Source organism: Polypterus senegalus, chromosome 1 (assembly GCF_016835505.1).
Source record: "Polypterus senegalus isolate Bchr_013 chromosome 1, ASM1683550v1, whole genome shotgun sequence".
Classification (NCBI taxonomy): Eukaryota; Metazoa; Chordata; class Cladistia; order Polypteriformes; family Polypteridae; genus Polypterus; species Polypterus senegalus.
The window spans coordinates 260,107,181-260,122,663 of NC_053154.1; the positions used below are offsets into that span (position 1 = coordinate 260,107,181).

Consider the following 15,483-nt stretch of genomic DNA (forward strand, 5'->3'; position numbering starts at 1 on the left):
GACCTTTATCCTTTGTAGAGGAGTGCAGGTTTTCAAACCCAAGTTTTATGCTTTAAACTGTCACACATAAGTGCATCAGGAGACCTTTAAGGCTCTAAAGAGGTAAGAGCAGTTCCCACTCAGGGCAGATCAACTCCTTTCCCTCTTCCACGCACCAACTGGAGGAGAGAACATGAAAGGGTCTCTGACATCACTTCTGGGGGCAACACACTAGTTCCACCCTGACGGGAAATTTAAGAGGTCATCAGACAAGAAGTTACTGGTCACTATTGAACCAGTGCCTAGAGAGGATGGACCTCAGCATGCAAATGCTCTGAATCCATGATGCTTTCACTTGATACATTGCATCCATTATTTATTAATTTTTCTGACAAACTAATTTCTTTTGCCTTGCGTATTGAAAGGGTTACCAGGTTGGTAACCAACAATTTATTTTGGCCCTGCTTAGTTTTTCATAACTAAACCAAAACTTGGTGCTAGCATAGTGAGGACACAGCGGGTGTGACTGGCACATTTTAAAGCTGCTGCAAAGCTAAGCTGTTAGTTTAATAAAATACTGTACATCGGTTTCTTCTTTAATCTACTGTATACCAATAAAAGGCAAAGCCCTCACTGACTCACTCACTGACTGACTCACTCACTCACTCATCACTAATTCTCCAGCTTCCGGTGTAGGTAGAAGGCTGAAATTTGGCAAGCTTATTCCTTACAGCTTACTTACAAAAGTTAAGCAGGTTTCATTTCGAAATTCTATGAGTAATGGTCATAACGGTCAACAACATCTGCCATGTTGAACTTTCTTATTCATGGCCCCATCTTCACGAAATTTGGTAGGTGGCTTCCCTGCGCTAACCAAAACCAATGTACGTACTTATTTCGGTGGTATGACACCACTGTCAGCCGCCATATTGAACTTTCCAAGGTCACTAATTCTCCAACTTCCCGTGTAGGTAGAAGGCTGAAATTTGGTACTTATTTCGGTGGTATGGTTTTTATTTAATCCATGGCTTCTCCGCTGTTTTATTGTTCATTTATTATGATTATAGTTATTGTTTAGGTATTTTAGACTTACTTTACATTGTTCAGGTACCCATTTTCCTTTATCATTCCAACCGTACCCCCCATTAACATGTCTATCAAGGTGATCACCATCGATCAAAGAACTGTCACTTTCTGAGTGGTTTCCATGCCCAGAGATGGCACCAGCCTTTTCCATTCTCTTTGTTACATATTTCACGACCATATCAGGCTCACTCTTGATATCCGGAGGAACATTGTGTCTTATGTATTGAATGACTGGGACAGGTTCAAGGTGTGGACTGATGACGGTACAGGAGATAATTATACTACACAGGAGCACTAGAAGAGTGAAATGCTTAAGCCCTTCACCTATGCATCTGCATGTGAGTTGATGGCTGCCGGTGAATTGTTCAGTTGTCGCTTTCAAGTGTACGAAATGGCCAAATATCTTACACCTTCGACAACCGCCAATGCCTCTTAAACATCTTAGATTCACAGGTGACGATTTCAGTAGTGGACACTTTGATGTTTATGAATGTTTAAACTCTCAAAAGCTGGATGTGAATTTATCGATGAAACCGGTTGTATACTTACAACGCTTGACAGATGCCGAATGTCACTTCAACACAAGTCCTACAAATACTGTCGTAATTGAAACAAACCATGAAACTCAAACCGATTATGACAGCAGCAATCCAAGCTGTTAGATTTGAAACAAGATTACTGTTCACATGGCCAACTGTACGTTGCATGCTCAAGAGTAAGCTCAGCGCACAGCTTGTTCATATTACAACCGGAGGGCCGAACTGACAATGTGGTATACAAAGAGATCCTTAACAAATATTATTGGTATATTTTCCCTCAGTTTAAAAAGGTTTAATTTTCTTCTTAATAAAAATTTTAAGGCAGTACTTCGCTGCTGCGAAGCGCGGGTATTTTGCTAGTTTCTTATAAATCTGATCTTGTACAATACATGTATCACCAGTGGATTAATATGGAATTGTAGAAGCATGTTAGGATGAAATAAAATAAATTAACGATTTAAAAAAAATGCAGTGTGAGGCAGCATGCAAAATATGCCAACTACAACTTCATTGTACAGGATTTGTTTCTGAACTACATGTGTGAAACTGAGTACAACAACTTAGTTTCGATTGTCTTGCTATCTGAACATGAAGCTATGATGTAAATTAAATGTCTGCCTCAAGTCAGTACAAGGTAATGTATATATTAATAGGACATCAACTTGTTGACATTGGGCTACCTTATTACTTCTGTGATCCTGTAATGGATAAGGATGGCTTGGAAAATGCAACAGGATGCATTGGGTGTGAAGGTTGTTTGTGGAGACTGCAGTAGTGTCTTGTTGTCATGATATTTTGCTGAACTAATCACTTGCTTTGAAAGTCCTCACAATATTGAATAAATAGCTAGACTACTTTATCAGTACAGTAGAATCACAAGGAAATGTGTAAATTATTTTTTATCTATACTAATAAAAGGTAAAGCCTTACTCACTCATTGACTCACTCACTCACTGACTCATCACTATTCTCCAACTTTCCGTGTAGGTAGAAGGCTGTAATTTGGCAGGCTCATTCCTTACAGCTTACTTACAAAAGTTAGGCAGGTTTTATTTCGAAATTCTACGTGTAACGGTCATAAATAGAACCTACTTTCGTCCATATATACGGCCATAGCCTGCAGCTCAGTCGCCGTGTGAGGCGGAGTTGCGTCCCGCATCATCATGCCTCCCACGTAATTGAGTGCCTGCCCATCTAAGATAAATATGCGTGGGTGAAGGACTGCGCTTAGCATATTCATAAGTGCAGCTACTGCAGAAACCCTCTGACACTGAACAAGCCTTTGTACACATATCAATTGGAAAGCAAGGTGTAAAGCTTAAGTTTAAATTACATTCATAGACACGCTGCCGCTAAATATTCACAGGCAAATCCACAACTTAATACCGGGAATGGCTATTAAACATCTTAGATTCACAAGTACCTATTTGGGTAGTGATCACTTCGATGAATGAAACCTGTTCAAAATACGCATTACACAATTGAGAAGGCAGCAAAAGAATATGAAGCAAGTGACGCAAAAGAATATGAAGCAATACAAGCATATTCATAAGTGCAGCTACTGCAGAAACAAAATACGGTGTAAACCTTAAGTTTAAATTAAGTTCATAGACTCGCTGCCGCTGATGTTTGTCATGCCTACGACGAATACGATATTTGCGAGATACAAGTTTAATGAGAAGACGCAGGGTGTAAACGAGACTTTTGATCACTTTGTAAAGGAGTTAAAATTGCTGTAATGGAGTTAAAATTGCTGGTGAAGGACTGTGCTTATGCAAACGAATAGGAAAGCAAGTTGTTAAGCTTAAGTTTAAATGAAGTTCATAGACACTCTGCCGCTGGCGTTTGTCATGCCTAAGAAGAATACGATATTCGCGAGATTCAAGTTTAATGAGAGGACACAGGGTATAAACGAGACTTTTGATCACTTTCTACCGGAGTTAAAATTGCTGGTGAAGGACTGTGCTTATGCAAATGAAGATGAGATGGTCAGGGATAGAATAGTGTTTGGCACAAAATTTTGCGAAACTGCGACAGAAACTTTTAAGTGCCAGGTCTGAGCTAAAATTAAATAAAGCTGTGGACATCACAAGATCCCACGAGATATTCGCGAGATACAAGTTTAATGAGAAGACGCAGGGTATAAAGCCTCAATGCTAAAGACCTGGCGAAGACATGGAGAACATGTAAGGATGAGTTCAGAGGAGGAGGAAAACACTAAGGTCAGATTATTCTGTTATCTTATTGGAGAGAGCGGCAGAAAATTGTGTCAGGCGCAGACCGGTTATGTAAGACCATGAGCTTGATGATACGGAAATTTGATGAACATTACAACCCGAAAATAAATGAAACTAGAGAAGTTCAGATTTTTTTCCAAGAAATCAGGCAAGAGGAGAAAATATAGACCACTACGTCACAGATCTGAGAGTGTTAGCAAGCACATGCAATTTCGGGGAGATTAAAAGTTCCCTTATACGTGACTGAATTGTGTGCAGAACCAGTGATGCAAGTTTGTAACAAAGATTAGTGAGAGAAGACAAACTGACTTTAGAGAGGTGCATACAAATATGCATAGCCACAGAACTGTCGAAGGAGAACAGCAGAACAGTCACACAGGCTTCCCCATTCTATACTTCTCCCAGTGCGTCTCTTTAAACCCACCGTGCGGGAACATTATCATAAGGCTTAACAATCTTATTGTTACACCTTCTTCGTGCACCGAACCGTCCTTATTACGGAGTCTTCCTTGCTTTACCGTTGACTGCTTCTTTCCATTCACCTTTCTAGCTCTTTATTTAAACAGTTTTCCTTCTCACTTTTCCGCTCCTTCGCTGTCTTCTCACCTCCTTGCCTTTTTACAGTCAGTTTCCCTTACGTCACACCATGGTATGTTTAGCACAAGTTAATACCGGGAATGCCAGTTAAACATCTTACATTCACGAGTACCGATTTGGGTAGTGAACACTTTGATGAATGAAACCTGTTATCTTTACAACGGTTTGACAAACACGGAATGTAACTTCAAAACAACGCGTCCTCCAAATACGAACCTGATTGAAAGAAAGAATGATAATCAAATCCTTGATGACAGCAACACTCATAATAGTGGGAAAACAATTATATTGACAATCATGTTACGTTATGTTTAAAATGTTTCCTTTTCTTTTTCATAATTTTTTTAACACACTACTTCTCCACTGCGAAACACGGGTATTTTGCTAGTATATTATATATACATTATTTTGCTTATGTAATTTAATTTTTTTTCCTTTGCCTTTAACTGTTTCTTTGACATTTTGTAAAGCATTTTGAGCTGCATCACTTGTATGAGAATGTGCTGCAGAAATGAATGTTATTATCAAGATGAAGTCTATGTAATTAGACAATATATATAAGCAATAGATACATTCAAACACAGCATGTTATTAAATTAATTTTACACAGACTTCTAAAAATACCCAAAGGAAGCAGTGAGCATTACCTCTACATTTTGGCTATGCAAAAGCTCTAACAAATTAAATGAAAATAATCTTCTCCATATGTGCTAACAAATTAAATAAAACGTCCTCCTGTGTATTATATCTCTAAATGTGGATTGTCTTTCTCTCCTTCGTAAAAAATGTTTTAAGAGACTTATCCTTAAGAGACTCATCCAATTTTATAGTGCCACTGCCATGGCACTAAATGACTAACCAAAAAGAAATGAAAACATGCAGATGAAGAGCCAGCTTAGGCACAATTAACTGCTTGTTTATTAGTTACTGCAAAGGCCAGCCATATAGAGGAACATAGCTCTATTCTGCCTAGCTTGAAATCTACACATACACAGCTTTCATGAAATGTATTTCAAAAGGTGTAAGCTGTGTAAGTAAGATGAGAGAAATAGTTATGGATTTTCATCATTTACATAATTTTTTTAGCAGCAGTAGTGGCAGAAAATTCTGTAGCATTGTCCCACTGCTAGTATTTACATTTCTGGGAAATACTGCATATTATTAAAAATATAAACTCCATCTTCGCAAAAATATGTCCTTGTGCATTATTTAACCTTATTTCCAATAATGACATTTCATTCTGTTTGAAAACCAAATCCTTCTAAAAACATCCTCACAACCCACTTCTTCCAGGCCTAATGAAGCTGCATCAGAAATTCTTCAACATTTAATTCTGTAAAATTTTAACAAATGTTGCCTTTTGACAAACACCAAGTATTTTATTGTGGAAGGGTTCTAGGGAGACTCTATTCTCACTTTCAGACTCTTTTATTACATAGAACTTAGCAGAGTGTCCCAAATCCACACTCTAGCCATCATATTTACAATTAATTCCATGTTGCAAAACATAAAAATGAAAGTGAGAAGGTTTATACCTTTATTCTTAAATATTCTATAACTTCAGTTTCCTAAACATGCCCAAAACAGAGGCAAGGTACTGGTATGTGTGACAAATCATACCAAATGCAACTTGGATGTAGGAGTCTAGGCATCCAGTTTGCCCAAGATTACCAGGTGGCTCTTCATCTTAGTAAGTGGTTTGGTCTTTGATCTCTTATGTCCTTTGGATGGATGGAATGGCAGAAGGCTGCGAGTTTCTTAATTAGCCTGAATGTATGCCGGTCTTGTGCTTCCTTGATGTGCTTCTTATACCAATGGTATTTCTTACTTTAGGGCCTAAGTCAAAAGTCTTGTTGGGTTTAGTTTATACTACCTCTGATCTGATATTCTCAATACACACATATCTGAGTAGAACAACATCAAAGACACATTAACAAAGCAACATGTAACTTGGGTTATTCACCTTCATTCCCATACTTACCATAATACTAGATATTGAGTAGAGAACAAAGTGTAGTCTAATTTGTTCATTTTTCTGCATTTCTATCCTCTTGCTTACGTTTTTCATGTCATTTTTGTTGAAAGTTCGTCCGCATTATTTGAAATTCACCCATACTTTGTGTTCCCTTTCTGATCAAAGTTTCCAAATTTCATTTAACATCTGCAGTGCAGCACAGATTTTGCTTCATTTTTCACAACAATGACCATTACACAAAATAAAACCAAAGCAGACAAGTGCTGCACACAGAGGTTTCTTTTTGTATAGATATCTGCATGGCAACATGGGCTAAAACTAATAGTGCTGGTGAAGTCACCACAGCCATGTTATGGCATTACCAGACTAGTATAGGATCCCTATATCTATACTAATAAAAGGCAAAGCCCTCACTGACTGACTGACTCACTCACTCACTGACTCATCACTAATTCTCCAACATCCCATGTAGGTAGAAGGCTGAAATTTGGCAGGCTCATTCCTTACAGCTTACTTACAAAAGTTGGACAGGTTTCATTTTGAAATTCTACGCGTAATGGTCATGACTAGAACCTATTTTTTCGTCCATATACTATAATAGACTTCTGCTTGATGCCCATGGGAGGCGGAGTTACGCCTCCCACGTAGTTTAGTGCCTGCCCATATAAGGCTGTCCATCAGCGGCAATCCAATAGAAACACTGCCGCTAAATATTCACGGGTGAAGGGCTGTGCTTATGCAGACGAAGATGAGATGGTCAGGGTGGTGTTTGGCACAAACACAGCGAAACTGAGAGAAACTTTTAAGTGCCGGGTCTTAGCTAACATTACATACAGCCATGAACATTGCACGAGATGGCAGCAGCACAGCTTGGGAACCTTCGATGCATGTACACCAAGCGGCTCACGTGAAATGACGCAGTGCACAGACAAAAAGCAACACTTCCAAAGAGGGCAAACAAAACCCGAATTACACAATTGAGAAGGCAGCGAAAAAATATGAAGCGTGTGATACATACAAGCATATTCATAAGTGCTGCTACTGCGGAAACAAAGCACACGGTGGAAACAGTCAATGTCCCGCTTAAGGAAGACAGTGTAAAAAAAAAAACCCATGCATGCAGTGTGTCACATCTCAGATAAAGAGGAAGACGAGCTGTTTATTGATGCAGTAAGAAACGAATCGATGAATGAAACCTCTTATCTTTACAACGATTGACAAACACGAAATGTAACTTGAACACAACACATCGTACAAATACGAACCTGATTGAAAGAAATAATGATAATCAAATCCTTGATGACAGCAACACTCAATAACACTCACAAAGCAATTACTGTATATTGACAATCATGTTACGTTATTTTTAAAATGTCCCCTTTTCTTTTTCATAACTTCTTTAACACACTACTTCTCCGCTGCGAAGTGCGGGTATATATATATATGTATATATATACCCCGATCTACATACTCTCAAATAGACAAACCACACGCCGTGGCGCAATTGTAGTCTTCGCCTCTAGCGCCGACATCCGAGGTTCAATTCCCGAAAGGGGATGAACTGAGTATGTACGCGCGCTTCCTGATTCATTTTACCTTCACATCTTCTTGGTTTGAGACGTATGAAAAAATATGCGGTTAACGCAGAATCATGTTACATTATTTTTAAAATGTTTCCTTTTCTTAGCACAAGCACAGCTGAGAAGCTTCAATGCATGTACTCCATAACGCGTAAAAAAAATAACGCATTTAATCACACTTTCAATTCCAAGCAAAGGGGAACTTTTGTCAATGCATTATTTCCTGGTAAATCGATTACACTGATGCACACATCACAGCTACAAAAATGCTAGAGTCGGAATAAAGCGCGTTCCTACGACTGATCGGAGGAAAATTTCATTTCAAAGGACTACCCGGCGGAAGCCTTGATAAAAGCATGGTTTTGTGCACACTGAAAAGCAAGCAAAATTAGATGCATTACAGAAAGCGGGATCATTGGACTTCCGTGACCGTTAGTAATTTTAATTACATCTAATTGCAAAATGTTCAATGATCACACTGTTTTGGCTTAATGTACAAAATAATTTTGGCTAATGTTACTCAGAGTTTAAAGATTAAGTTGGTCAAATTACCTTTTATGTTCCTGACTTATTTTTTTAAGAAGAAAAACTGCACTTTATGTTGAAATTTTGGTTATTATTATTTAAAGACAATACCATTCTGAAAATGTACTTAAAGTACTTAAACTACCACTTTATTTTTAAGTCTGCCCAATTTTAACCAGGGATGATATTTTTGTTTCTGTTTTGAATTCAAATGCAGTTTAAAAGCATTTTTTTTTTCAGAAATTAAAAGAGCTTGAGTTTACAATATTCATGTCCATGTCTATTATTTGATTCTGTCGCCCACTAAAACCCTTTTAAATTAAAAAAAAACATTTGCGATTTGGGGCAAATTTTCATGTGTGATTACATACGATTAATCAAGATTAATTCTTACACAGCCTCTAATTAATTAGATACATTTTTTTCATCTAGTCCCACCCCTAATATATATATGTAGATATATATATGTAGATTTGTATATATATGTGTGTGTGTATATATATGTATATATATATGTATATGTATTGTGGCAGTAGGGGGCACTAGTGCTCCCTTGAACCCTCAGGTACAACTCCAGACACCAGGTAAAAGTCCAAGACTCTTTATTATTTTGCACAGTGCACCAAGCACCTTCCACACTACTCATAAACTCGCTAATTCCCACACAGTACACTAATCACTCCTCTCCCACCCAGCACAGCTCGTTGTCTGGACTGAGGCACCACCCTTTTATAGCCCCTGACCCGGAGGTGTTCTGTCCCAACAGTCCACAGTTCCTTGTTCCTTCAGGGTCAGGGCAGTCAGTCCTTTACTTCAACCCGGGAGCACGTCGTTCCTTCCCATCACATGACCGTAACGTACTCCCGGGTCATAAGGCACAAAAGAGCCCATAAGCCCCCCCACAGCAACTCCTGGTGGCCCCCAAGGTATCCAGCAGGGCTGTGTAAAAACATTACATAGTCCATAAGGCCCTGCTGGAACTCGGGGAACCATCCTGCTGTCGGGAGAGCTCCTCCTGGCGGCCTGGGGGTGAGGGCCGGAGCACAAAGCCGGCAGTCCTCCACAGTATATATATGTATGTGTGTATATATATGTGTATATATATATTTGTATATATGTATATATATATGTCTATATTTGTATATATATATGTATATATGTATGTATATGTATATATATATATGATGTGTATATATATGGTTATATGTGTGCATGTGTGTGTATATATATATATATATATATATATATGCCAGCAACACTCATATCAATAACAAAACAATTACATTAACAATCATGTTACGTTATTATTAAAATGTTTCCTTTTCTTTTTCATTACTTCTTTAACACACTATTTCTCTGCTGAGAAGCGCAGGTATTTTGCTAGTATAAAGTATAAACTAACTATAGGGAGAAATGTAATGGTTCATTCCCAGCTTCCCTTGGAAACAATGATAAAAGCAACAGAACAGGCACCTTATTATCATTTAGCCATATCATGATACTAAAATAGTTTTTGCAAACACTGGCTATGTCAGTATTTGTGCTTCACTCTTCAATAGTAGCCGATTAAGAAAAACAGGAGGATATTTAAGGCTTCAGAATCATATAAAAGAAATTAACTTAAATGAGCCTCAAAAAAAACAATTGATTGCTGTGCAATGGTGATAACAATTACAATAAAAGCTATTTATATACATCTGAGAATTATGTAGTGGCATCTTTTCTAGGTTTCCAAAGTTGAATTGCTGTGGAGTTGGCATCATTAACTGAAGAAAAGAAAATCCACAGTCTAATAAACATTGTTTTAAAATCTTTAGGGAAAATAGTTATTGTTAATAATAAGTTATTATTATCACAAGCACACAGTAATAGTACATACCCACTCACGCATACACAAAAAAAGGGAAAAAGGTAACTTCCCAATGTTGATACAATTTTAGCTGTTTCATTTTAAGCCCATGTTACGTTCTACACCTAAAGTTATGTAACCCTTCTCTTGTATATTCTAACAAACTTACAGTTACAGGGTTAGAATTTGTTCTTCATGCCTTACCAACTGCAGCACAAAGTAGATACTGATGAAGTGTCTATGCAGAATGACAAGTCAATAGGTTAGAATATTCCATTTACATGTTTGCATGTAGGGGTTTACCTAGAACCTTCCATTCTGATTTTAACTACACCAGGTGCACTATGTGATAATATAAGGTCATCCATTTTAAAATTCTGGGGTAAACACTCACACTAATCTAACCTAATATTAACTTACTAAAATATCTCTTACAGATGGGATGGATGTGTGTACATAAAGGGTGAACAGATGCAGTTTACAGTAAATAGATGATTTCTTTGAGTCTCTGAGCACAAGACAAAGTGTTCTCAGTGCTGTGCATATGCCTACATGACATTAAGGCTTAAAGCAGGTCAGCCACAGAAGATGGCACCAGGCCATTAACATATTTATAAGTCAAGTTAATACCTGTTCGTGAAGCCATACCTGGTCAGGCACCTCGGTAGGTGAATTCCTTGTTGAAACTGAAATGATACAGTGAGCCAAATGTATTGTTGTGACGACTCTTAGCTTGCATCATCATGCAGACTCCTTACTCAGTTGGAGGGTCGTTATTGTTACTTGAATGTACTAATCCAGCAGGCAATATGTCACCATGATTAGTGAGTATAACACACTTGCATAGAAACTTCTGTCTTCCTTACCTGTGTAATGGGCCGTAATTATCAATACTACAGTATCTATTGCTGTACACTCCATTTTTCAACTCTCTTTGGTTGTTTTTGTTGGTTATTTGTTACACAAAATGGAGTCACATGTACATTATGTGACAAATAAAGGGCTGATGACAGTTTTTAAAGCAACTTGCAAACCTCCATCCTTAATAAAGTTTAGCTTATGCATGAACAGTGTTTTTTCTGCGTTAAGAGCTAATAGGGCACATTCCCAACAGATATAGGCCAAAAGAACTATCTTCCCCCAGTAATTTAACTTATTATTAACATGGTTATAACGACCCGAAGCCTGGCCTATTAGCATTTTTTCTCTAACTTTTCCTGTCACACCCTTGATGTAATTGTTTATCTAGAAAAATATCTCAACGTGTTGTATGTTGAAGATATTGTCTTCAAGCCGGGTGCTGTGAGTGTGTTTCTGGCTGTGGGGCCGCGCTGCACCTGGTGGTCCTGCAGTATTCTCTGTGTAGCCTTGGGTGTGTGTGCACATGTACAGCCTGAACTTTCCAGTTTAGCGATGGGGCTTGAAAGCCATCATTCATGTTAAAATGAGGACCACCTGTTGTATTATGTTTTTAATTGCACGTTTGCACTTTTCCAGTCAAGTCCATGCCACACTCCAATTAAGAGGTGCAAGGAGTCCACTGCCACTGTAATTAAAAAGCATGAGATAAATGTCTGGAATGCATCATTAATGAGACATTGCACTGCATCTGAAAGCCCCCTGGAAGCCACCCATGTGTGTTACTTACTTCATACAGTAGAAGAGAAGCCAGCAGTGTGATGAACCACAGAGTTCTGGCGCAGAAAGAACAAGTATGAATGTACAAAATCATTTCTTCATTTTTTTGCTGGCTTTGTGCTGTCCAGCAAACATCTGGCCACACAATTATTAGCCCTGCTCCCAGATGGGCAGTTGGAGTTGTGTGGTGTGTTATCTGTTTATTCTTTCCATTTTGTTGCCTTTGTTCACCTCAAAGTTACTTGAATCTACACTTGTGGTGTTGCCTTTTCAGTGTCGGCTCTTCACAGCCAATGGATTTTGCTGAGCAGCGGGTGGCTGTGAGGCTCTCACTTTACTTGCCGTGTATATCCTTATTGCTATATTTTGTCAGATCATGACAATGTCAGCAAGTATCACAATGATCTGATGCCAGGTGATTAAGGCCAGGGGCAAAAAGAGGGACAGATACAGTATTGTTATTTAGGTATGCAAATGTTCCACCAGAGAAGTCTACACACACAGATGAAAATTCTTAAATGGCTTAAATTGTTAAATGGTTTAACTATCAAAACTGCTGAAAGAAAAAAACATCCAACACTGTGTCAAACTGTGCTCGGAAAAAGGGTACACAAATCCGAAAAATATACTGTTAGTATCACAGTCACTTCCTAGGTATTTACGATATGGTAAATTCACAAATACCGGTAATTTAGTACATCTAGGGGCTTGTAGACTTTTGGATCTTTATCTTACACACCTTTCATAGCAAGCAGCACCCCAAAGTATTAAGTTTCACAAAGACACTAGTGATTTTATGGTTTGTGACAACACAACTTCCCACTCTTGTTTTGTTCCCACACTCATTTCAGGTTGAAATTTTGGGAGATATGCAAGCTAAATGTGGACTTGCTTCTCAGCTGGCAAAAAGCTAACATAGCTCTTCAAGTTTTTTTTTTTTGTGAAAATCCAAAACAAAGGAGATAGCCACATCTCATTACACTGCTGTCTCTCAGGGGTTCAAATGTGAGTCCAAAAGCTATCCGTGTGCCGTGTAAACGTTCTCTGTGTCTCCCACATGCCAAAGATGTGCAGGTTAGGCTGTAAATTGAATGGCAGTGTAACGTTATGTGCATGAGTGTGCCTTGCACCTAATGCTCCATAGATAGACTCCATCTTGGCAGCAACCATGAAATGATTAAAGCAGGTTCAACAAACGCATGGAGGGTTAAATATTAATGACACTCTTATAATGGAGTTCCGTGTGTGTAACTTCTCATTTCTATCTCTCCTTAAGCTTCACAAGGGTTTTTCAATTTGGTATGATGGCAGTGTTTTGTGTCCATTCATGTTATCATTTGTTTTACCTACTGCATATCTAGTTAGTGTAGTTCTGGAAATCTCCATAGTTGTTGCAGTAACTATCATTAAACAAAGTGGGAAAGAGTGAGTCAAGTTTTAGCATTTCAAAGAAAATCACAAGTATGATATGAAGGGATGAAATTTCCTAATGAGACATGAAGGAGAGCAGATGGAGGGTGTACCCTGTCAGATCTTTCTGTCTCTATCTTCTATAACCACATCTTTTAATCATTTTCTTATGAGGCAGCACGGCTCGTACTCTCTCATCTCTTACTGAAATGACCTTTCTGAGGTAGCAGCCAAACAATGGCTCATGCTAACAAGAAAGCAAGAAGTTTCCATTTTCGTTTTGACGGGTTACATAATGCCAACTGTTCTAGAAATTATGAAATGTCTGTCTTTAGGCTGAACAATGGCTAAAAGAAAATCTGAAGTGACTAAACTGAAAACATTCAGGCCTGTTTAATAGTCTTTAAAACAACAAGGACTGAATATTTGAAAAGATGAACACAAATGTCCCTTGCATACGTGTGCAGTGTGTACTGAAGGCCCTCAGGGCTCTGCTACAACAGCAACATTTCTGTGGCCCACCATCATATAAAGGATGTAGCTCAAAATGCTTTACACGATGTCAAAGAGAGTTACAAGCAAAGAAAAATTTGCTGAAGATAATAATGAATAAACAGTACACAAAAATAAATAGTACACACTGTCAGGGATGCCAGGGGCAACGAGCCGGCCAGGACGCCGTGAGGGACCGGATGTGGGTCTGCGCCCACCCTGGATCACGTGGGGGCCGCCGCCCTGGTTGCCTTGGGGACCTGTTACCTCAGCACTTCCGCCACACCCGGAAGTGCTGGGGGGAAGATTTAAAAGGACACCCGGTGAGTTGCTGGGAGAACAGCCGGCACTTCCGCCACACTGGGGCGTGGCCAACGGGGGAGTGTCGGGACATTCAGGGCTGGAGTCGGGTGGAAGAAGGACGAGGCACGAGAGGAGAGTGGAGGCGGCCTGAGAAGAGGCATTCTGTGGCCAGGACTGTGTGTTTGGGGTTTGTGCACTGGACTTTGTAAATAGTTGCTGTGTAAAGAAACGTGTGGTGGTGGATTACAACATGTCCTCCTGTCTGTGTCCGGCCGGGTTCACAACACTTACGCTTGATAGATACATACCTAATACAGAAGTACAGGCCTTATACACAGAATAGGTCAGGAGAACAGTAAAGGCAAAAATAACCTGGAGAAAAAATGTGCAGGGGTTCCAAAGCGGAAGTTCAGGACTCTCTTTTTCTTTGTTGGGATTATAAAGAGCTGGAGTGTATCCTGGTAGCAATGGGCTCTAAACTGAGAAAACAAACATTAAGTAGAGGCAATTATAATGGGCTCAAGAAAGGAAACAGTCCTGGACGAGATACCGGTTGCTGGACTCTCCTCGCCTGCTCGAAAGTGAACTCAACATGCTACTCTGTGGTGTGGGGAAGAACACTGGAGATTCCCACAGACACAGAGAGATCATGCACTCAACATGAGCAGTGGCCATGATAATAATAATATCTCGTGCTTGCTTCGCAGCACATATACTAAAATTGGAACGATACAGAGAAGATTAGATAATAATAATATCTCTATGTATGTATTGTGGTCCCCGGCCGGGCTGGAGCACGGCTGGGACGACAGGAGGACGAGAGGAGGGCATGTGCCTCCTCCAGACCGTGAGGGGCGTCCGTCCTGGTTCTGTTGGGGACCACAGGTTCGGGGCATGGAAGCCCTACCTGTAGGGGCCCGTGGTCACCGCCAGGCGGCGCCCCGATGCCGGTTTATCCCGTGCAGTCGCCGGCCGGGGTTGGAGCCCGGCCGGGACGCCTTGGAGGACCAGAGGAGGGCGAGTGCCTCCTCCAGACAGAGTGGGGCGTCCGTCCTGGTTAGGCAGGGGGCCTCGGGTACAGGGCATGAAAGCCCAGCCCTGTAGGGACCTGGCCACCGCCAGGCGGCGCCCAGTGCCTTATTATCCTGAGCCCGCACTTCCGCCACACCAGGAAGTGCCAGGGGAAGACTTTATGTGGCGCCGGAGAGCTGCCAGGAAGGCAGCCGACACTTCCTGCACGCTGGGCGTGGCTAGGAGCAGATGCCGGAAACAC

At 40.0% G+C, this 15,483-nt stretch overlaps 1 pseudogene; it reads left to right on the forward strand.

Annotated features, from left to right (window-relative positions):
* Positions 1-14,902: 14,902 nt before the first annotated feature.
* LOC120520064 lies at positions 14,903-14,955 on the forward strand (annotated as a pseudogene).
* Positions 14,956-15,483: the final 528 nt, after the last annotated feature.